A 23707-nucleotide genomic window follows, 5' to 3' on the forward strand; every position below is an offset into this window, starting at 1 on the left:
ACCCCTTTGTCCCTGGGAAGCCAGCGACTGGCACACAGCTGCTCTGGCAAACCCAGGACCTCCTGCCCCCAACGAACATGACTGGGCAGGAAGTTTCTGGCTCTCTCTCTCTGCTCTGGTGCTATTCATGTGGTTCTGGAAAACTCTCTTCCAGGAGTGCCATCTGTGATCCTGTGTAGTCAGCAGAGTGCTCAGAATATTTCTAAGGAGTTGACGTGCTAATTGTTCATTGACTATTGTAAAATGCTGCCTTTATGTTGCTACTGTTTTTAATTTTTTTTAACTGCTTTAAACTGTCTGTTTTAAACTTCTGAGGCTAAGGTTTCTATCAGCATTACCCCTCTGGAGCAGACAACAAAATTAGGAGTGCTGGTTAAAAATGCTCGTTTGGGATGCCTAGACAATGAGAATGAATGCCTTTCCCATTCTTCTCCATTAGCTCGCTGATGGTCGCCATACAGAGCTGAGGCAGGGCTCTAGTCACGAGGGAATGGGCAAGACTCAGTGACATTGGGTGGAGGGTAAAAATGAGAGTAAGAGAGAGTGAAAGTACTTGGAACAGTTCCTGGGATGTTGGACCAAAATTGGAAAATCTCTAAAAGAGAAACTTAATGAGAAAGGGAACACACTCGACAAGTGCCACCCGCAGCGTTAACTGTGCAGGACCATTTTTTTTTTAAAAGGTTGATTTATTTTTATTGGAAAAGCAGATGAGATTCACAGACGGAGCCACAGAGAGAAAGCTCTTTAATCTGCTGGTTCACTCCCCAAATGGCTGCCAAGGTGGGAGCTGAGCCAATCCACAGCCAGGAGCCAGGAGCCAGGAGCCTCTTCTTGTCTCCCACACAGGTACTGGTTCCCAAGGCTTTGGGCCGTCCTCAACTGCTTTCCCAGGCCACAAGCAGGGAGCTGGATGGGAAGCGGAGCAGCTGGGACACAATCCAGTACTTATGTGGGATGCTGACACTTGCAAGATGAGGATTTAGCTATTGAGCCACAGTGCCGGATAAACTTATCTCGAGTAAGCCTAGGTGTTCTTGTGTCTGGATGACTTGTCTGTTTTCTTAGGGCATTTCTAGTCTCCCCACTCCAGAGGCACAGTAGTGTTGGAAGGCTGCAGAGCAGCTGTCGGCGTGCTGAGTTGGAAGTGAGCAGGCTGCGTGGACCAGCAGCACACTAGAAACAGAATCAAGATTGGCGCTGCTCTCTTGGCTCCCAAATCCATCCAATTTCCTATCTGCATCCCCCTGGTGGAAATGAGGCGGGGACAGCACCTGCACACAGCCATAGGACAGGGCTACTCTGTCACATTTCCACAAATCCACCACTGCAAACTTGCTAGACATTGTCAAGATTTTATGCAATGAGATTCTCCCTTCTTTTTCCATTGAGAAGACATGCTGTTCTTCAGCAGAGAAACTTGATTTGAGAAAAAGTTATCAGAAAGGACTACAACTTTCTGTGTTTAGAACATAAAGGAATCTAGTTTTCCTGGAGAAGTTTGTTTCTGAAGTTTTTCTAGGATGATTCATTTCCAGTGTGGTATAAACCAGAGTTCCAATGGGAAATCCAGAGCTCTGAAATGAGGGAATTCTTTTCCCAGCAGGAGCAGTAGAGTGAGAACAAGTTAGACAGCTCAGTAGACTCTGTAAGAACAAAGCTTTTGGTCTTTTAGGGCCTCAACTTTGGATAGTTCCTCAAGTCATTGTCAAGAGCATGACCTAAAAACCTCCCGAGACGGGGTTGAGATTCCTTCACTGAAGCAGGCCAATCAATCCCAGTGTCAATGGTTTTTTTTTCTCTCCTGTTTTGATCAATACTCAGAACTTCAGAAAACCCAAGCTTTGAAAAATACGTAGCACTACCCAAGGTGTCATGTACCATTCATGACAGCAGAACGTGAGCCCAGGTGAATGTGCTATGACTGAGTGCTGTGACAGGCTTCTTGATTTTTCCCTTAAAGATTCCTTAGGATGTGTGTGTGTGTGTGTGTGTGTGTGTGTGTGTGTGTGTGTGATGTCTGCTGGATAATATGAAATGTTAAAAAAGTTCTGTTTGTTCAGTTAGAGAGTTAGAGAGAGGAAAGAGAGAGCAAGGGAGAGATTGCTTCCATCCTCTGGTTCACTACCCAGATGGCCTCAATGGCTGGATCTGGGTAGGACTGGGGTCAGGAGCCAGAGGCTAGGAGCTTCTTCCAGATCTCCCAGTTCAGTATGGGGGCCCAAATGCTTGGGCCACTTTCTGGCACTTTGCTAGGCTCATTAGCAGAAAGCTGGATCAGAAGTGGAGTAGCTGGGAGTTAAACTGGGCCTGCAGTATTGGATACCAGTGTTATAAGCAGAGTCTTAAGCCATTGCATCACAACACTGGCCCCGGTGATTTTTTTTTTAAAGGAACAGTTTTGAGATTCGTATTAAAGCAGAGTGGGAACCACAGAGAGGTCCTATACATCATTGCCTTTTACCCGTCTTCATTTCACGAATGCACTGTGCCTCTGTTTCAGTTGATGAACCTCCCTTGAAATGTCATTATCCCTCAACATCCCTGATTTGGGTTTGTAGCAAGGCTCACTCTTGGTGTTGAATGGGCTTTGACATATGTATAATGATAAGTATCTACCACTGTGGTATAATACAACGTTCTAAAAATTCATTCATCATTCTTTCCCCCTGAACCCTGGAAAATACAATGTGTACAGTATTTTCTGGAATTGCATATTGTTGGGAGCATATGGAAGCTTTTCTAGCTTGGTTTGCCTCACTTCGTAAAATGCTTTCATGTTTCCTTCATATGTTTTTATATGGCTTGATAGCTACTTTTTCTCTATTTATTTTTGTTTCTTTTTTAAGCACCTATGACACCATATTGTCAAGATGTGGCACAGTTTATTGATTCACTTACCGAAGCACGTCTTCGTTGTGAAATTTTGGCAAGTAACTCTTTTGGCAGTAACTCTTCCATAAATATCCATTTGTAGGTTTTTGTGTGGATATAGTTTTCAATTTATTGGAGTAAAAAGTATGGAATACAATTCCTGGATCTTGTGGTGAATCTATGCATGGTTTTGTTGGAAGCTGTTAAATTGTCTTCCCAAGTGGTTTGACCAGTTTGCATTCCTCCAGCAGAGAATGAGAGTTCCTGCTGGTCCTCATCTTCCCGTGTAGTTGTTGCTTTCAGTGTCCTGAATGTCGGCCATTCAGATAGGTGTGGCGGACATCGCTGCTTTAGTTGGAGATTTCTTGAAGATACATGACATTGAGCATATTTTGATAGGTTTACTTGACATCTGTGCATCTTTGGTGGGTGCCTGTCCGGGTCAATTGTTCATCTTTAATTGGGGTTGTTCATTTTCTTTTTCTTTTAGTAAAGATTTATTTATTGCAAATGCAGAATGACAGAAGGGAAGACTAAGAGAGAAAGGGAGATTTTCTATCCATTGGTTCACCCCCCAAACACCTGCAATAAAGCTGGTATTTATTGCAACCCAAGGGCTGGGTCAGGCTCAAGTTAGGAATCAGGAATTTCACCCAGACCTCCCAGTGGTGTAGCAGAGACACAAGTATTGGGGTGATTATCTGCCTCCCCAGTAGGTTACTGGGAATCAACCCAGTCACTTTGACATGGGATGGTCAGGGAGGGGGCTCTGAAGTAGCAACAGCTTAATATTCTGTGTCACCACACCTGTCCCGTTGTTTATGTTCTTTTTCTTCTTTTCAAAATTATTTGAAAGTTAGAATTACAGAAAGGGACACACACAGACACTCCCTCCCCCCCACACAATCATCTGTGTATAATCTCTAACACGCAGAATCATCTAGCTGTAATGGCTGGGGCCAGGCTGAGCTCAGGAGCTTGGAACCAGGATTCAGCAGCTTTGTTCACTTCTTTCTTAGGTTCCCCAACACTTGGGCCATCTTGCACTGTTTTTCCCAGGCTGCCATCAGGGAGCTGGATGGGAAGTGGAGTAGCCAGGACCTGAACCAATGCTCCAATATTGGGTATAGGTGTTCTTCTTCTTCTTCTTCTTCTTTTAATAATTAAATATTATCTGAAAAACAGAGAGAAGGAGACACAGAGAAGCAGTAAGGTTTTCCATCCACTAGTTTATTCCCACAATTTACATGGCCTCAAAGACTAGGCCTGGGCTTGGCTTGATGGCTCAGTGGCCAAGTCCTCACCTCGCACATGCCAGGATCATATATGGGTACTCGCTTATGTCCCGGCTGCCACACTTCCCATCCAGCTCCCTGCTTATAGCCTGGGAAAGCAGAGAAGGATGGCCCAAAGCCTTGGGACCCTGAACCTGTGTAGGAGACACAGAAAATCCTCCTGACTCCTGGCTACAATGATCAGATGGACTCAGCTCTGGTCATTGCAGCCACTTGTGGAGTGAACAAGTGGGTGGAAGATCTTTCTTCCTATTTCTTCTCTCCATAAACCTGCCTTTCCAACAAAAATAAGCAGAACAAATTAGCTCTTCCAGATAAGTATCTGGGCAAATCAAGACTCCAAGGTGGGCTAAGGTGGTCTATGCCAGCCAATGGACTTTGGAAAGACTTCCTCAGGCTTGGAGCAACAAAATGAACAGATCTCAGAACTATCAAAACCACTTAAGCAGTATCCTTTGAACATGCTCCACACTGGGGACCCTGGGTTGGTCTTGGGTGGTCATCTCCCATTCCTGGTACTGATGTGGTAGGGTTTCTGGGAGTGACTCTCCCCTTCTCTCTCCACTTTCCCCAGATACCAGAAGAAAAAAGAGATTGGAGTAAGCTGTTTTATCCACTTTCCTTCAATCCTTGATCCTTTCTAATTGGACGCCTATATGGCATGCATCCATCTCAACTATGTAAACATCATAAAAATGAATTCATTATTAAAGATAAGTAAAAATTAAAAAATGTTAAAAAAATTAAAAACAACAAAAAAGTTAGAGCTGGTCCGGGTGCAAGCCAGGATGTTGGACTTCCATCCTAGTGTCCCACGCTGCTGACAGGATCCCAAGCACTTGGGTCATCTTCTGATGACTGGTGCTCCAAGAAGGGATGCCAACTGGCAACCGGCAGCTTAATTCCCTGTGCCACAATGCAGGCCCACAACATCTGCTTCTGATGCAGCTTCCCTGCGAAATGCGCATCAAGAGTAGCAGAGGGTGGCTCAAACACTTACGCTTCAGCCTGACCTAGACTGGGAGTCAGCCAGCAGGTACAAGCTATTGCTCTCTCTTTCCTAAATACAATAAAATAATAAAAATTAATAAAAAACTCAACCATGAGAAAACCTTTGCTTGAAATATTGCAATGTCATGAATGCATTTATTCTTCACTGATCATTAATTGGTGAATAAATAAAGACTTGACACTTGGTGGCCCCGATGAAGGAATGGAAAGGTTACTGATGACGAGATGCTCTTGACTATTCCAAAGGTTTCGGAAGTGTCTTGGAAAACACAGCTAAAGAAAAGGTGGAACAAAGTGGAATTCTACGAAAGCCATGTTTAGTTAAAGAATATTCTATTTATTTCTTTTAATATATTTGTGAGGTAGAGGGACAGATGAACAGAGAGAGAGGGAGCTCAGGTCTACTGATTCACTGTCCAAACACCTGTCGCGGGGGGGGTTGGGGTGGGCTGAAGTCAGGAGCCACATCCAGGTTTCCTCGACGAGTGCAGGGACCCCACCAGCTGAGCCATCGCTTGCAGAATCCAAGGATGTCCATGCATTAATGGGAATCCGGAATTGGACATGGAGCACAGACTCATTCATACCGAATGTGGGTGTCCAGCAGGTGGCTTCCCCATTAAGCTAAATGCCCTTCTCAGTGTCTACTGAGAATAAAATAAGAAAGTTGCTAGCTTGCTAGTTCTGTATAACGGAATCTGGTAATAATAGAAGTCCTTCTCAGGTCAATAAAGAAATCAAAATCCAGTAAAAGCCCAGAAGAAAATGAAAATTATTGAAAGTTATAGACTTTTTAGTCTCATGGAAGATGGTATGTGAAAGGCCAAAGATAAAAATGTAGATTAAAAAAAAACTAATGTTATCCTTCATTTTAACATTTTGTAGATACATGTTGAATGTATGATGAGCATTTACTTCTTAATAGAATTTTTGGGTTTTCTTGAATATTATTTCCACATTTCTTTGATGCCAATAGTACTGTAATATGCTGTATAGGCCAAAGACATGACTCACGGGTGGTTTGAAATCTTGGTCCCCCATTTCCTGTGTGTGGTTGTCCCTTACTTGGTATACAGGAGGGGAGGCTGGTTCCAGGACCCCTGGGGATATCCGTACCTGCGGACGCTCAAATCCCTGACTTAAAATGGCACAGTATATACATGGAACCCATGCACTTCTCTCACATGCTTTAAGTCATTTCTAGGTTACTCACAGTGTCTAGTACAATGTACACGCTGCCTAAATAGTTGCTATAGTGTGTTGTTTAGAAACAAGGCTAACAAAAAATGGTTCGTGTTCCACACAGACACTTTTTAAAAAACTGTCTTCAAGCTGTGATTGGCCAACGTCTGGATGTGGAAGGCTGCCTTTTGTCATCTCCTGCCCCTTAGCTTGCTCATCTACAGAAGGATGATGATGAAAGCTCTCTCTCTCTCTCTCTCTCTCTCTCTCTCTCTCTCTCTCTCTCAGGGCTCTGGTGACGATCTTATCAGGTAGTTCAAATGAAGTTGTTAAGAAACGCAATGGGGGTATCCCGGAACAGCTCAGTAAAGGTTAGCTATGCTAATCGTAACAAAAAATGCACTTTCAAAGACATGCAGCGTCGGGAAGGTCCTTGCAATTGTTGATGAAATCTGTTTGCAGAAGAGTTCAGAGAACTAGTTTCCTTGAAATACGTTCACACTGTCTTTCATGTCTTGGGAAGGAATGGGTAACGCCTCCTACCCCTGCTCACGCCCCGTCCTCACCTACGGGTGCACACAGCCTTCGGACGCTGCCCACAGGGAAAGTGGAAGATGAAGTCTGGGGCACTCAAAGGAATTTGCAGAAGGAGGCTAGTAATAGAGAAAAAGCTGTAAAACCCCGACATAATCTTTTTTCATCCCGTGTACAGGTTGGGCTGGAGGAATTCTCTTGTGTGTGTGGAATCAGAAACTGACTCTCTCTAATGAGTCAGACTGTGAATGTACTTGACTCGGTGGAGTATATAGCTTCCATCTCAATGTCTCAACGATTCTGCTGAAGTCCAAAAGCATCCTAGACGACAAGAAGAAAACTGACGGTGGAACTGATTAGTGAAACGCCTGTTGATGAGCCCTAGTTTGTCAACCATTGATGTACATCGATGACTTTTCTCTTAAAATGATTCAGATGAAAGTGGGGGAGGTCTGTCCCCAGCCTCTGATTTCCTATTTTCGTGCCTGCCCCCTACCCATTTTCTACCCTCAGCATCTCAGCTCCATGTTGACCCAAGAGGTTACCCGTATGGATGAGGTTTGAGAATGGAATATAAAGGAGGTGAAAGGTTAAGAAGTGTCTCAAAGCCTTGGATCTTTACTGAAGTGACCGCACCTGTCGTCCCCACTGAAAACATTTTTCACCAAATGCAGAACGGTGTCCTCGTAGGGGGAGGGTCTGTGTCACCCAGAATCGAGAGGGTCATCTCAAAACCTATCTTGGCATTTCATCCTTTATCGCTGGGCGTGGGGAATCGATCAGACCACTCCAGTGTAGACAATAGGTCCCTGTCACTTCAGATCCCTGTGAGGACCATCTGCCCACATCCCCCCCACCCCGTGGCAGCAGGCAAGTGTCTTCCACTCGGGATAAATATTTGCGGCTTTTATTTTGAGGTTATAGCAACTGCAATTACACCTTTTCATGAGTCATTTTGATGAAGGAGTGATTTTTGAAATTCAAAAGCACATTTCTTTTGTTTCTTTTTTAACAGAACATTTGAAGCCAATCCATTTTCCTGAGTGCCAGCGAGGCAAAGGCTGAGGAGTAGGGGATTCCTAGGGGAGCTGAGGCAGATGGCTTCTTTCCAGAAGGGATAAGTAAGGGGTAGGTTCAGGCAGATCATGGAGAAACTTGGGTTGTTGACACTGCAGTGGCAGAAGCATTTCTTGGAGCCAGTCCCAGCAGGTGCAGAGGTGGTTGCTTGTAATGTTGCCTTCAGCATCTGTAGGGTGACAGCCAGGGGGCCTCCCTGGTGGGCCTAGCTGGGTGTTATCCAAATTCTTATCAAGAAGGTTACTGGTCACAGGAGCCTGGCCTTATCACATCACCCAACCAGTTATTTCACCATATCCCCAACTAATCCTTTAGCAACCGAACCCCTGGTTTCATTTAACGCAATTGCCTAAATTCAAACTGCCACATTATAATCAAGTCATATCAGCTAGCTTTATCATTGAAGGCTTCAGGTTATAAATACTTTATGGAGTGACTCGATGACCTGAGAAATAAAGTCTAATTTCACAATAGCAATTCCTTGGCTGTGTGTGCACAGCTGACACCAGGCATCAGAAAAGAAGGAATTTCCCTCCAAAAACCCTGAGTCATCTCTTGTTTGCTGCCTTTGGACACTGAGTTTTCTTCTCATGCAAACATTCCTTCATTCACTCATGCATTCATTGTGTGTCACATAATAGCATGAACTGTCCTAGAATCGTGCGTACTGTGGTAAATAAGGTCACAGTGGTTTGAAATGGAAGGTTCTGAGAACAAACAAATGCAATATGACAATGTCAGATGTGGACAAAAAGCCACAGAGAAACAGAGAGCAGGGAAGGAGGCGGAGTAGCTGCTGAGGTGTGGGCATGGGGGGATGGTGTGAGAGTCTGCTGGGAGACAAAGGTCTCACTGCTAGGTTACCAGATGACCAAAGGCCCTGAAGGACCTTTGAGAGTGATCTACGTGGATGCGGTAGGGGATGGGAGGAAATGGCGTTTGAACCACGTGGTAGGAAACAGAAGGAGCAAAAACTCTGAGACAGAGATGCTGGGAAACAGGAGGTCAGTGTGGTCAGGAGGGAGGACAAGAAGGGGCAGCAGAGGAAGAACACGAAGCCAGGGAAGCAGAGGGCTTCAGGGTACCCCTCACTCCGTCATTTGAAGACGAAGCATGGAATTCCCAACTCTCTGCATAGTACTCTATTGGCGTTGGTTTGAATAGAGTGACAGTGTTTGAGGCACGCTGGGCAGAGAGTTCTGGTGGACTCTGCATTGTAAACAGCATGATGGGAGAACGGCATCTGGACAGATGTCAGACAAGGATTTCAACTTGGCTTTGTAAGACAGAAACGAAGAATTAGGACAAACCTCAGCTGCTTCAGTAGGTTGTATTGAATCTGTCCGACTCCGCCGGCATTTCGGACTCGCAGCAGGAAGTGACCGCAAGGTTTTGCAGGGGAGCTGGACAGCAGGCCATCCCTGTGTGGCTGAATGGGACAGCAGTGGCCCACAGCTCAGGCCCTCTTTTTGGATTTCGTTAAGTGATTGGAGACAGGCTCTTAATTCTCCTTTCAAGGGACAAGACTGATTGTTCAGCAGATTGACATTTGAACAAATGGATTCAACTTGAGGCACGTGGTGCTTTTGTTATTAGGAAACACGGTAGGCATGTCCTAAACGCGAAACCCTGATTATGGGCCCATTTATCTCTGAAATAGACATTTCCACTTGTCTATTCCTTTAATTTGATTTGTATGTGTTTTATGCCAACAAAAGTACATGTATTCTAAAGTCCATCCAACCTCATCGTGGCTGGGAGGAGCTTTTCGTAGTGGCGTTTCTGTTCACTGTTCCTGCCTTTGTAATGCCTTTCTGCTGCTAGTAGGTCACCTCTGCCCAGTATGTGTCCTTCAGAAAACTGTGCGCTCTAAAAGACTCAACACATCTGAGCTCCCCGGCTAGCTCAGGACTCCACCCATATGCTTGACTGGGAACACTTTTCTCACTGGTTGGTTGCTTGATTTTTTTTTTTTTTATGATTTATTTTCTTTTTATGGAATGGACCAATATACAGAGAGAGGAGGAGAGGCAAAGAGAAAGATCTTTCATCTGCTGATTCACTCCCCAAGTGGGCGCAACGGCCAGAACTGAGCTGATCTGAAGCTAGGAGCCTGGAGCTTTTACTGTGTCTCCTACAGAGATGCAGAACCCCAAGACTTTGGACCATCCCCAACTGCTATCCCAGGCCACAAGCAGGGAGCTGGATGGAAAGTGGGGCCACTGGGACATATGTGTTCCTGGTGCATTCAAGGCGAGGACTTTAGCCACTAGGTTACCATGCCAGGCCCTTGGTTTTTTTTTTTAGGCTTATAGTATTTATTTATTAATTACATTGCATTATGTGACACAGTTTTATAGGCCCTGGGATTTCCCCCACCCCTCCCCAAACCCTCCCCCCATGGTGGATTCCTCCACCTTGTTTGCATTACCACAGTTCAAGTTCATTTGAGATTCTTTCATTGCAAGCATCTACCAAGCATAGAGTCCAGCATCTTATTGTCCAGATAAGTTCAACGGCTTGTTGGGGAGACCATCTCTGGTCTGAAGGTAGAGCCGGCAGAGTATCATCCCGATCAATTAAAAGCCCCAATATAACATCAACAATTTATAACATTGTGGAATTAAATGACATAGTATTGAGTAACCAATATGTTTTTAAAAAATGCAAGTTCTTATCCACATCCTGTGACTACTTCATTGACATTTCAATTATTAGTGTATATACAACCGGGTTCTATACACCTTAAAATGGCTATAGATTACTATTCAGCTATCTTGTGTCTATTTTTATTATAGTATTTAGCATTTTATAGCGTTGAAGCATAATTTTGTTGAACCAGGCTTTCTTGATTTTTTTTTAAGATTTATTTATTTTTATTGCAAAATCAGACATACAGAGAGGAGGAGAAACAGAGAGGAAGATCTTCCATCCGATGTTTTACTCCCCAGGTGAGCGCAACGGTCGGTGCAGAGCCGATCCGAAGCCGGGAGCCAGGAGCTTCCTCCAGGTCTCCCACACAGGTGCAGGAACCCAAGGCTTTGGTCCGACCTCGACTGCTTTCCCAGGCCACAAGCTGGATGGGAAGTGGAGCTGTCGGGATTAGAACCGGTGTCCACATGGAATCCCAGAACATTTCAGGCGAGGACTTTAGCTGCTAGGCTACTGCGCTGGGCCAGATTTTTTTTCTTGTTCTTCTTGATATCTAGCCTGGGACTGGATAGTGGACTTGCTGAGGGGCCCCTGAGCTAGAAGCACCCCCCTGGTGTCCGCTGTGGGTGTGTTCCCCTAAAAAAACTTCAGGAAGGCTATGGAATTGCCCCTCTCAGTAATTTTTCTCTTGCTTTTGTTAGGGCTTTCTGGATCAGCACTGCCCTCCGTCCCCTGTGTCAGGCTGACTCGGGGCTCCCGGTTAAGCCAGCTCAGCTTACTCCTGTATCTAGGATGCGGAGTCAGGAGTGGAGACAGGGTCTCAAGGCCAGGCATCCCAAGAGGGGCTGTGGCAGCTTCATCGCTGTGCCCAATGCCCATGCCATCCCTGATCATATCCCCAAGTCCACACCTCTGTGTCACACTGACCCCTTGTTTCCCTGACATGTCTTTGCGACCAGCAGTGGAATTCCTTGCCTATGCTGCGGTTCCTTTTTCTGGAACATTTGCCCTTCTGTTTCTCTCACATCTCCCCCTTGTGTTCCCTTTCCAAGGGACCCCTGAGTGCGCATGCTCTGTGATTCCAGAGCCCACCTGTGTCTCCCACTGTGGCAGGCGACCTGTGGGTATGGCATCCTTGCTCCTTCCATAGTCAGAATGTGGGGACATCTCTGTGGGCCCAAACAGAGCTTCGACCTTTGCCAATCTGTCTGCAGGCCCTGTGCACCGTGTACACTTTGCTTCAGGTCTGTCCTGTGGATCCTGTGACGCTCACTCCCCCCACCCCCACCCAGTCTTCTCCGGGGCTGCTGACTTCCGGCCCTGTTTGTGACGTTGGCTTTCGGGGACTGGAGGTTTCTCGTCCGTCCTGGGCCTTGGTTATTCCTTGGGCCTAGTTTCTCACTTTTACTTTGAGTGAACAGATTTCTAACCTTTTTGGGAAGTAATTCAAGGTCATCTGGAAGTGAGCACTAGCTCAGAAGCTCACGTTCAGGCCCGAATCATCTCCGACTTGCAACGAATGTGTGATGGTGAGTTAGCGTGGTTGTGTAGACAGCAAGCACGCACATGGGCATCCTAGATGAGGGATGGGGCACCTATCCTAGGAGGGACATCCTAGATGAGCTGTACTGGCAGCGAGGTGATGTGAGTGCAGCCAGGATGGGAGCAGAAGGTCTGAACCAAGGTTGCCGACCCAGGAAACCTCTAAGTACGGAGAGATTTTCTCTCGGCTGGAGAGCGCACACGTATTTCCTTTGTGCTCCTTGTCTTCTTAGAGGGCCACCAGCACTGAGGCCACCGTCTCATGGCTTTGCTTAATCCTGCTGTCTCCTCAACCTCCAGTTCTCACCCATTCTTAGTCACTGTGGGGAAGACATTTGGACACCTGCAGGGACACCTCCAAACCGTAGCCTAGCACTACACCCCCTTTTTTTTCTCACCAAGAACAGATCAAAACCTTGGGTTCTGGATTAGGCAGGGATTAAAATACCACATGTTTTGATGACTAGTTGGTGACCATGACCTTGAACAGGTTCATGAACTTAAGCAGGCCTCAGTTCCCTTCTCTAACATGGCACGCTCTTGGCCCGCGCTGTCTAAAGCAGAGTGAACGCTGAGAGGTAGTTGCTGGTGCGGCTGGTTTTGAGAATCGCCATGAGAAAGATCATTCCTGGAGGGCAGCGCGCTCTCACCAGGAGTTCTAGGCTGCACGGTCTCAGACACTCAGCCACCCAGCAGGCACCATGTTCCCAGCACACACCTGGACTTAGAAAAAATACAAATGATTCCATGTCATGAACCTTCGGAGCCGTGCAAAATGATCTGAAACCCACATCTGCCAGTGACAAGGGCTCGGGGTACTTTCTTCTGCTGTGTCTATTGAGAAGAACAGCTGGACACCAGGCCGCGAGGGCTTGCAAACAATTATTAAATTACGCTGTAGACTTGTCTTCTCCAAGCAAGATGAACGCAATTCTTTCAACCTTTCCTAAGCATGGTTTTGATTTTCCACTCCTTTAATCATCTCTGTGGCTCTCTTCTGAACCTTCTCCAAGTTCTCCGTGTCCTTCATGTTGCTGTGGAGCACCTAATTGCTCAACATTCTCAGGGAAGCGCTTTCACAATGTGGAGCACAATCCGACGGTCCCTTACTGTCTTACTCTACAGCAAAGGTGGTTTTCAAGGGATTTTCTTAGATGGCGTTGCCTTTGATACACAGTACGATGTGGTGATGCAGGGATTATCACCTTCCCACTGGGGACAAGCAGACGCAGATCCAGGAGGATTTGCAGGTTTGCCTGAGGTCAAGGGCTGTGTGCGTTACACTTGGGATTGGAGCTGAAGTTGCAATGTCCAGCCATGTTCCCACGGTACCCAAGCCCGTGCCTACACACAACGCGCAAGGCTGTGGCCATCTGAATAATTTTCTGCTCTACTTCCCATGAGCTCTGCCGCTGGATTGGTTTCGTTAATTTTCCTGCACAAAACCTTACCAAATCCTTCCGTTTGACTCATGGATTCCTCCATGCTCTGCCTGATGCATGGTGCGCGAGGCTGAGTGGGTCAGGTTGAGTGTATCTTTCATGTAAGGGTCTTAGAGAGATGTTTTTAGAAACATGTTATTTCAAAGGCACAGATGTAGAGTGTTACTTCTCGGGATCCACGGTGATGAGAAACGTTTGCCTTTAGGGTTCTTGGCTCACTGTTCCCACTAACGAGGACACTTTGTTGTGAGGAATCAGAGAGGGGATTACACATGCTTCCCAGCGTATTCTCCTCTCTGCATCCCAGGATGTAACCTCACCTGCGTGGCCAAGAGTGAAGGCGAAAGACACAGGTCCTGGGCAAGGTCAAGGCTTCTTTAGTTTGTGTCTATTGGTTTTCTCATTCTCCAGGACTGATAGTGAATCTTAAAGCAGTAAGAACATTCAGAATTATATATTCAGAATCCCTTATGCTTTGTATTCCATCATTGAAGGAACAGTTCAAAAAAGGATTTATTTTTTATTGGAAAGGAGAGACAGAGAGGAAGCTCTTTTATCCACTAGTCCATTCCCCACGTAGTTGCCACAGCCAGATCTCACGCAGGGTGCAGGGTCCCAAGGCTTTGGGCTGTCCTCCACCGCCTTTCCAAGCCACAAGCAGGGGGCTGGATGGGAAGCAGAGCAGCCAGGACATGAACCGGTGCCCATATGGGATGTTGGATTACTTTCCAAATGACTTAATGACCAGGGCTGGCCAGACAGAACTTAGGGGCTAGGCTCTTGTTCGAGATCTCCCTTATGGGTGCAGCAGCTCAAGCAATTGGGCCATCCTCTATTTTTAGTTGACTTTCCAAGAGCATTAGCAGGGAGCTGAGTTGGAACAGCTGGGACCTGAACTGATACCCATATGGGATGCTGACACTGCAGGTGGTGGCTTAACCAGCTATACCACAACCTTGGCCTCAAGGAAGGATATTTTTTATAAAGCCTACCTACCTATATGATGTATATTTATAAAATGAACTTCCTGGTCACTGGACCGAATTAATGAGCCAATTAAAATCTTTTAATGTATGCCCAACCACTAGGGAAATTCTTCTATGATGACAATGCGATCGCCTCTGCCTCAGTTGTTCTGACGTGGTTGGAGCAGAGTCCTTTATTCGTTTTGCTTAAAGCTCTTCCTCAAGTGACTTGAAGCAACACCACTGAGACTCAATGGGATGGCAGTGTGAGGGGTCTGGGCTGCTGCAGACAAGCGCCTCCGAGCCCCTGGCTTTGGTTTGCCCAGCGTGGAGCAACAATCCTGATAGCCAATGGCGTGTGTAGGCCTGGGTTTGCACCTGGCGTGTGTGACAAGTGTGTGGGTGTCCAGCTGTAGGTTCACCACATTCTCCAGATCTTGGACCTGACAACCTAGTTACATCTCCTGCTCTTTGATGGACAGCAAACCCGGGGTAAGGGAGCCGCTGGGTCCTGGTGCCCATGGGTTCCTAGGACTCTTAGGGAAGTCTGTTCTCCCAGCCCCAATCTATATGTTGAAATTCCAACCTCATATTAGGAGGTAGGACCACTGTGGAACCCTGAGAAACAGGAAACATTTCTTTCTCTGTTAAAGATTTTTTAGATTTTTTATTTCAAAGGTGCAGTTATAGAGAAATCTTCCATCATCTGTTTAGTCCCTAAATGATTGCTTTAGCCAGAGCTGGGTGGGTCTGCAACCAGGAGCCAGGAGCTTCCTTTACGTCTCCCACATGATTGCAGGAGTCCAAGCTCTTGGGCTCTGCTCTGCTGCTTCCCAGGCCGTTAGCAGGGAGCTGGTTGGCAAGTGGAACAGCCGGGTCTTAAACGGGTGCCCACATGGGATGTGGGAGCCGCAGGTGGAGCCTGCACCTGCTACACCCCAACGCCAGCCCAGGGAGCATTTTAAAAACATATTTGAATACGAGAATTCCCTGATGTGCTTGCAACATAGGAACATATTTATACCCTACTGTTGGGGATTATTACTCATGCGTTCTTGGGCGAAGTGGAGAAGTATTGTGGATCAGTGTTAAGGTCAGGCAAATCTAGGACACTGAACATGCGTCCCCTCAGTTGGGGTGTGGGCGAAGGTTCAGATTCCCAGACCTTCCCAGGAACCATGTTCAGTAGTCTTGCCACGAGGCTCCCAAACGCACATTCTCAACAGGGAGGCATGTTGTTGCCCACTCCGTGGAACTGCTGCTTGCTAAGGGGCAGCGAGGGGCCACTTGGGGTAGTCTTTGAGGACGTTGCCTGCCAGTCTCAACCTCACATCTTCACAGCCATTGCCAGACCCGGGCCACTCACTGCTCGGTCCCCAGTTCTTCAACTCCCACCCTCTTTCCCATCCGCACGGGTTGCCAAGATGCTCCCAGTGTTCTGGACCAAGTCTGCTGACATTGCATGGCTCTGCCATTCTGGATGAGCAACACATGCTGATATTTAGCTCTCCTAGCTGGAAAAATAATGGCACGCTGTTTCTTTAGGAGTAAGTTTTCTTTCTCACCAATGTCACAATGTAAGTTCGAGTTGAAAGGACAGTGGTGACATCTTGCTTATCCAGAAGGTTTCTGCAAAACCTGTGCAATGGACTTTTCTACATCAAGCCTCAATCGAGGGAGCGAGTGTTACCATGAATCACACTGAAGCTGTGCTGTGAAGGTGTGTTAAGCCACACATCTCACATAACCCAATTCTCAGTGGGTTTAAGCGGATTTATGGACTCAAGCAATTGAAAAGCCCAACATTCCAGGAAGGCTCAGGAGTGCTTTGATCAGCTCTCCAGCCCTGTTTCCCTGGGATTACCTTGGCTTTGCCTTCTCTTGGGGATTGGATTCCTCCTTAGCTAGGATCCCGTAGGACTAGGAAGTGGTTGCCGGAGCTTCAGGCTTTCCAGGTGCAAGCCCCACCTTCCCAGAGGAAGAGAACCGTTCTGCCCTCAACCACTAACAAAACCCTGGACATGCCTGCGATGAGCTAGGCTTGGGCTAAATGCTCATCCCCGAAGTGATAAATCAACCCGCACAGCTAGTCAGAGTCCACTCGAGATGGGACAGGGATTCCATGTTCATGACAAAACCTGGAGTGAGACGGGAAGGATCCTCCGGAGGAAATGGACACGGTCCATTACAAACACATATTTTTTTGTATTTTTTAAAAAGATTTATTTATTTTTGTTAATTGGAAAGTCAGATTTACAGAGAGAAGGAAAGACAGAGAGAAAGATCTTCCATCCGCTGGTTTTCTCTCCAAGTGGGCGCAACAGCCAGAGCTGAACCAATCTGAAGCCAGGAGCCCGGAGCTTTTTCTGTGTCTCCTACACAGGTGCAGGGTCCCAAGGCTTTGGAACATCCTTGACTGCTTTTCCAAGCCACAAGCAGGGAGCTGGATGGGAAGTGGAGTGAGCTGGGATACAAACCTGTGCCCAACACGGGATCCCCTGGTGCATACAAGGCAAGGGCTTTAACCTCTAGGCTACTGTACTGGGTTCCTTTTTCTTATTCTATAAATAAGGAACACATCAAGTTCCAGATGTGTTGCTTTTTCTTTTCTTTTTTTCTGCTTTGAGAAGAGTTGAGCGGTATCTCTGAATAGGGTCAAGATGATCTTCCTAAGCCTTTGAACTAACAGTAATTGGTTGAGAATCTCAACTTTTTAGGCACGTGGCGTGAAAGTTCCAACAAATTCCAAGAGAATGGCTGAACCAGCAGCGTAGAACAGTTTCGTCTTATGGATCTAATAAAAATAAGTGCTACCATGTATTAATATTATGCTGATTGTTTCCCACAGTTTATCCTATTGACCTTTTACAAGTGGGTACATTGCCTGTGAAGGTAGCTGGGCTCAGAGGAGTTCAGTCATTTGCCCGAGGTCACACAGCAAGGGGAGGGCTGAGCAAGCTGCAGTTGGGACCTGGAGCACCTGCTTCAAGAAGGGCCCATGTGTTCCCCTCTCTTGTTCCTCTGCTCTGGAGGAAGAGGTGAAGCAGGGGTCACTAACGAGGACGAGCCCAGCTCAATAACTCTGCTCTTGTTTCCTTCTCTGAAGCAGAAACCGAACAAACGTCAGTTTCTCGGGCATACAGTAAGTAGTGACGCTACTTCAACGTTCGTATTTTAAGGACTCTTTTTGGATGAAAATAATACTCAAATTTTGATATGCAGAAATATTTTTCAGAGTGCTAAACTCAGAGGCAGTGAAAGGTCCTTTAGAGCTATAAAAAAGTCTTGTTGGTGTAGACTTGGTCCTTAACTCTTTGTACCTGCAAATGTCCACTTCCCGAATGGTGGTCCCAGAGGTGAGATGCGACAGTGGGGCGTCATCAGCAGGCAGCCAATCACCCTCTGCTATGGACTGTGTCTTGAGACTGGGCTTGTGGGCACAGGCAGCAGCCTGCTGCTTTGCACGGGCGTCCTTTTCTGAAGGGCCACTCAGGTCTGCTTCCGATCCAGTTTCTTGCTAAGGCGTCTGGGAAGCAGTCGATGATGGTTCAGGGACTTGAGTTCCTGCTACACATGTGGGACACCTGCTGGGCTGGAGGCCCCGGCGCTTGGCTGCGTTGTAGGCTTTTGGGGAAGGAACTTGAAACAGACATGGTTCTCTCTCTCTCTCTCTCTCTCTCTCTCTCTCTCTCTCTCTCTGTTCTTCTGCCCGTTTGCCTTCTCCTTTTTCTCTTTGTCTTTGTAGCATGCTACTACACACAACATTGGCATCAATAAATAAAACCTTTACAAAATAATGGCTTGTGCTGGAGTGATGGCGGTGGAGGAAAGCCTGATTCTAGTGACTTTTTGCACACTGTATTTGCTTTGTAATGACTGGAGGGAGCGTTTAAAAGAAAGGAAGCTGCTTTATTTATTTGTTTTGGAAAACTTTCTGTTAAAGACTTCTTCCCCCAGGGCTTTTTTTTTTTTTTTTTTTGCCGAAGTGGCAGGGGCTAAGATGCCTTTCTGCCATTTTTGGTTTCCAGAATGCCTGGAAGATTCAGGAAGTACCCAGGGAAGGATCTCCCAGCTTCTGGCACCTTGCAGGGAGGGGACCTGCATGGCGGTCCAGCTGAGGGATGCCTAAACTCCTGACAAGGAGTAGCTCCTTAGCCTCTTGCTTCAGTAAGCGAACTGCCTTGGCCAGTGTTTTCCCAGGAACAAGAGACTCAGAAAAAGAGATGAGCGGGCATGTTCATTTGATATTATCAGACAGCGTGGGGCAACTGGGAAGCTGGTGCCTGGGCGAGCGTGGGTGCAGTGCACTTCTGGCGAGTGGGATTTGCAGAACACGGACTTGTTAGGGGGCTGCCTTGGCCCGCAGGGGATGGGCCATGCACAGGGTACTCTGGAGGCGTGGCAGCATCGCAGCTCGGTGATGACGCACTTCCTGTCACGTGTCTGTCGCCTACCCTTTCCTAAAGTGAAGCCACACTTCACATCTGAGGGCACGTATAGGCCAAATTACCCGGAACATGTAGAGCTTGGAAGCATGATCTTAAGAATTTGATATTATCTGAAAATGCTTTCAGAAGCCTGAGGGCTTCTTTGGCCATTAAAAAAAAATTGAGAAAACAAAGTTAAAACCAAAAATGAGCTTTTCAGTGTGGCGCCATAAGCTTGGTGGAAGACATGGATATAGTGTAAAGGTTTGAAAGAATAAGCAAGCCTCAAGCTAATTCTTTGAATCTTTTACTTTCCCTGAAAAGAAAAAAAAGTGAGGTTAAGTCTCTTTGAGGGCCACTAGAACTCACCACACCCGCGCCCAGGCTCAGGCAGAGAGGTGTGACCCTGTGACTCAAAGACACGATGTCACACTGCCCAGTGTTCTAAGAAAAGGCCCTTGTCCACACCCTGTTTGTCTCAGTCACACCTGGGCTTCAGCCTCGCGCTCACCTTCCCAGTTCCAGCAAGTTTACATCATTTTTCCTTCTGAATTTGAGTTTGCACACTACGGGATGGGTGTGTATGATTTTCTAAATGTTTATTTATTTTGAAGGATTTATTCATTTCACTTCAAATTCAGAGTTAAAAAGAGAATGGAGAGAGAGAGAGAGAGAGAGAGAGAGAGAGAGAGAGAGAGAGAGAGAGAGAGAGAATCTTCCATGCTCTGGTTCACTCCCCACATGGCCGCAGTAGGGAGAGCTGAGCCTGTCCGAAGCAAGGAGCCAGGAGTCTCTTTTGGGACTCATAAGTGTATTGCGTGCCCACAGCCTCCTCTGCTGCTTTCCCGTGGCCATTAGCAGGTCTGGAAGTTGAGCAACCAGGACTAGTCAGTGCCTGTATGGGATGCCAGTGCTACAGGCTGAGGATCAGCGTGCTACACCACCACACTGGATCTAACAAATCTCTGATAGAGGGCCCGGCGGCGTGGCCTAGCACCTAAAGTCCTCGCCTTGAATGCGCCCCGGGATCCCATATGGGCGCCAGTTCTAATCCTGGCAGCTCCACTTCCCATCCAGCTCCCTGCTTGTGGTTTGGGAAAGCAGTTGAGGATGACCCAAAGCTTTGGGACCCTGCACCCGAGGGAGACCCGGCTCAGTTGGGGAGTCAATCATCGGACCGAAGATCTTCCTCTCTCTCCTCCTCTCTGTATATCTGACTTTGTAATAAAAATAAAAAAATGTTTTTGTTTGTTTTTTAATTTTCAGGTGGGTGCTGTGGCACAGTGGGTTAAGCTTCTGCTTGGGTCATTTGCATCCTTTATCCGAGTGCCACCCTGCTAGTCAGGCACACATTGGGAGCCAGTAGATGATGGTTAAAGCACCTGAGTTTCTGATAAATAGTGGGAGATCCAGGTGGAGGTCCTGGTTCCTGGCTTGGTGCTGGCCCAGCCCTAACAGTTACGGGCTTGTAGAGAACGGATCAGCCTCAAGGATCCAACAGCCCCAGCGGCGGCAGGTATTTGGAAAGGGAAACCGTCAATAGGGATTCATTCTCACTCTCTCTCTCTCTTCCTTCTAATGGTTCTCAACCCAATTCCACAGGATACATCCTTCAGGCTGCCCATCCCTGCCTTGCTGGACGGTCCCTGTGCGTCCTTAGCAGCGGCCAATGTGGCTGCACAGCAGGCTTGGACAAGGAAGGGGCTCCAATTCTTGTGACTGGAGAACTGAAGGGGCTTATTAGAAAAAGACCAGAGCTTGGCATTCTAGCTCTTCTGAACACACAGCATCACTGTATTTTTGCCTGATCTTCCCTGAAGTTTTTTTTTTTTTTTTTTTTTTTTACCCAGAACCACCCACTTCCGTCTTCTCCTTCAATGAATCCTGCAGGAAAACTCCAGCTTACGAGCTGCCGGGCAGTGGTTTCTGATTTTCTTTCCCATTTCTGAAGTTTAGTCTTGGCCTCCTCCTCCAGCCCTGTCCTTCTCTGGTCCTGGCAGCCACCGCACACTGCGTTCTCCCGCCTCTTGTTCTGAGCAGCTCCTCACTCCTCGCGGGGTGAATACATACGAATTGGTTACAACCTGCATTTCAGAAACTGCCAGCAATCCTAGGACAAGCGCCTCCTTTTAATGGTCCACTTTGTTCTGGGTCTCACCCTTGTGGATCCACTGACCCTTGAGCCATTTGGTCTTCCATAGGGAAACCAGCTCCCCTGCCAAAGGGTGCCTGTAGAGCTGTATTCTTGTGATGTTTAGATCACTTTATGTAAACCAGGGTTTCTAAAAGGATGCAGGATTTTGGGGGTCTAGCACAGTTTTTTTTTTTTTAAATGTAAATAGCTCATAAAAAACAAGGGAGACCGTTTTAGGTGGTGTGCAGATTTTCCCAAGTCCTTGCTGGCATGTGGGCCAGCATGGAGCAGAGTGCCGCAGGACATCAGCTCTGAACGGCTGGTGTTTCGGAAAGCTGATGCTGTTGTAAAAATGCGGTGTGGGACAGCTCTGCTGACGCGTCAGCGCTTCCATGCAAGACAAATACTCGGTTAAAGACAACATGCTTCGCGCTTCTGATTAGATCAGAGAAGTCTAAATACCACAGTGCTTTTATGTGTTTGCGTGAGGTGAACCTGCCGAGCTCCCTCTCACCCTTTGTGTCTCAGACACGCCTGTTCAGAGAAGCACACCATTTCTTTCTCGCCACTGTTCCCACTCAACGTGCAATTCGCTGCTTTGCATTATTTGACTAAAAAGTGGGTTTACAGAGTAAATAAAAATGGAAAAACAGAAAGAACCCGCCAACCTTTCCAGAACCGGTTCTACATCACTGATAGCGAGGAATGCTTGTCCCCACCTGGGCTACAGCGATGCATGCGGGGCTCCGGCATCCCGTGCAGGATCCATGCCACTGCGCAGCCGAGCCAGTGCCCCCCTCCTAATGGAAGTGTCAGACTCCTAGACTGGTTTGCAGCATTTAAAAATATAATGGTTTGCATACTGTGCAGTGATTTGTAAAATGTGAATGCCTACAAAAGCCGTGGTTACCCAGCATAACATTATCTTATTTTTAGTTACACAACCAGTAAAACAGCTGGAGGTCTAAAATCATGGCCTCACGCTAAATACATTACTACATCTTACCCATGCAGTAAGGGTCTGTCCTTTTAGCTAGACGATAGGAGAACATGGCGTGATTACTGGCAAATTAACACTTCCAATTTTAATAGAGAAGCAAGGCCTACATAAAAACACTGGAATTAGAGTCTGTGCCAGCTAGATATTGCACACGTAGAATGTGCATTGAAATCGACCACTGCATATTATAATACAATGAGCCCCTTTTTCATTAGTCAAGAGATAATATCTATCCAAGTGGGCCCAAGATGTAAACCAGCAAAATATTCAACGTTCTAGCTTTACTTAGCACGGTTAATAGAATCCTCTTGGTAATAGTAGCAGAATGTAATTGGCACTTAAGGAGCTCCGTGCTTGTTTTGTTTTCTCTGTAAAAGCAAGAGAAACTCTATCCCACCCTCCCCCCTTTACGTCTAAAAGCAAGACAGCCCTACTCAGTCATTCTCACAGGGCAGACTTGGGATATAACAGGTTCCATCCTATGCCATAGCTGATGTTGACTTCTTAGGTTGCTAAAATGGGCCTATCGTAATCCGAGGCAAGGAATCAACACAAGTACACAAATGTGTGTAGCCAAGGCATCTCTTTGTCGTCAAAATTATGTCAAAAGCATTCCCGATTGTCTTCCCCAGTGTCAAACACTGGGCATTTGGGTTACAGAGTTGCTTGCTGTAGAGGGATGGTTAAACCTTCCTCAGGTGCTGTTCTGCACCCAGCTCCCAAGTCAGGCACACTGCGCTTCTCTTTGCCCTCTCTCTTTTTTTAAAGATTTATTTATTTTTATTGCAAAGTCAGATATACAGAGAGGAGAGACAAAGAGGAAGATCTTCTGTCCGATGATTCACTCCCCAAGTGAGCCGCAATGGCCGATGCTGCGAAGCCGGGAACCAGGAACCTCCTCCAGGTCTCCCACGTGGGTGCAGGGTCCCAAAGCTTTGGGACATCCTCGACTGCTTTCCCAGGCCACAAGCAGGGAGCTGGATGGGAAGTAGAGCTGCCGGGATTAGAACCGGCGCCCATATGGGATCCTGGTGCGTTCAAGGCAAGAACTTTAGCCGCTAGGCCATGCCGCCGGGCCCACTTAGCTCTTTTTGATGGTGTGAAAGTGACATGCATTCAGCCATAAGCTGACTTGGGAATGGCTGTCGTTGCCCAGCCCTCAGTGGGCACTCCTCTCCCACGAGTCTGGGTAGCTGTGGCCGCTCCCAGGCAGCCCCTCCGTCTTCTGGAGAGGTGGGGACCACTGCAGCTACGCCCTGTGTTGCTTGCTGAGTCAGGAGGCTGGTGCTCTCTGCATTTTCCATTTGACGGTATACTTTTTTTTTTTTTTTAACATGCGATGATGGGCTTCTCAGGGATGTAATCCTGCTGTGAGCCTGGCATCTGCACAGATAGACGGTGTTTCTGTTTGTTACAGTGAAACAAACGGAAATAAAAGCATGTGGGCCACATTTCTTGGCCTCAATCAAGACATTCCACAGCAGCTACCAGATGTGTCTCATGGACTCTGGAGCACCTAATACTGCGTGGTTCTGCCCGCTGCCTGCCTCATCCAAGGTCATGGTGAAGTTG

Source organism: Ochotona princeps, chromosome 1 (genome assembly GCF_030435755.1).
Source record: "Ochotona princeps isolate mOchPri1 chromosome 1, mOchPri1.hap1, whole genome shotgun sequence".
NCBI classification, from domain to species: Eukaryota; Metazoa; Chordata; class Mammalia; order Lagomorpha; family Ochotonidae; genus Ochotona; species Ochotona princeps.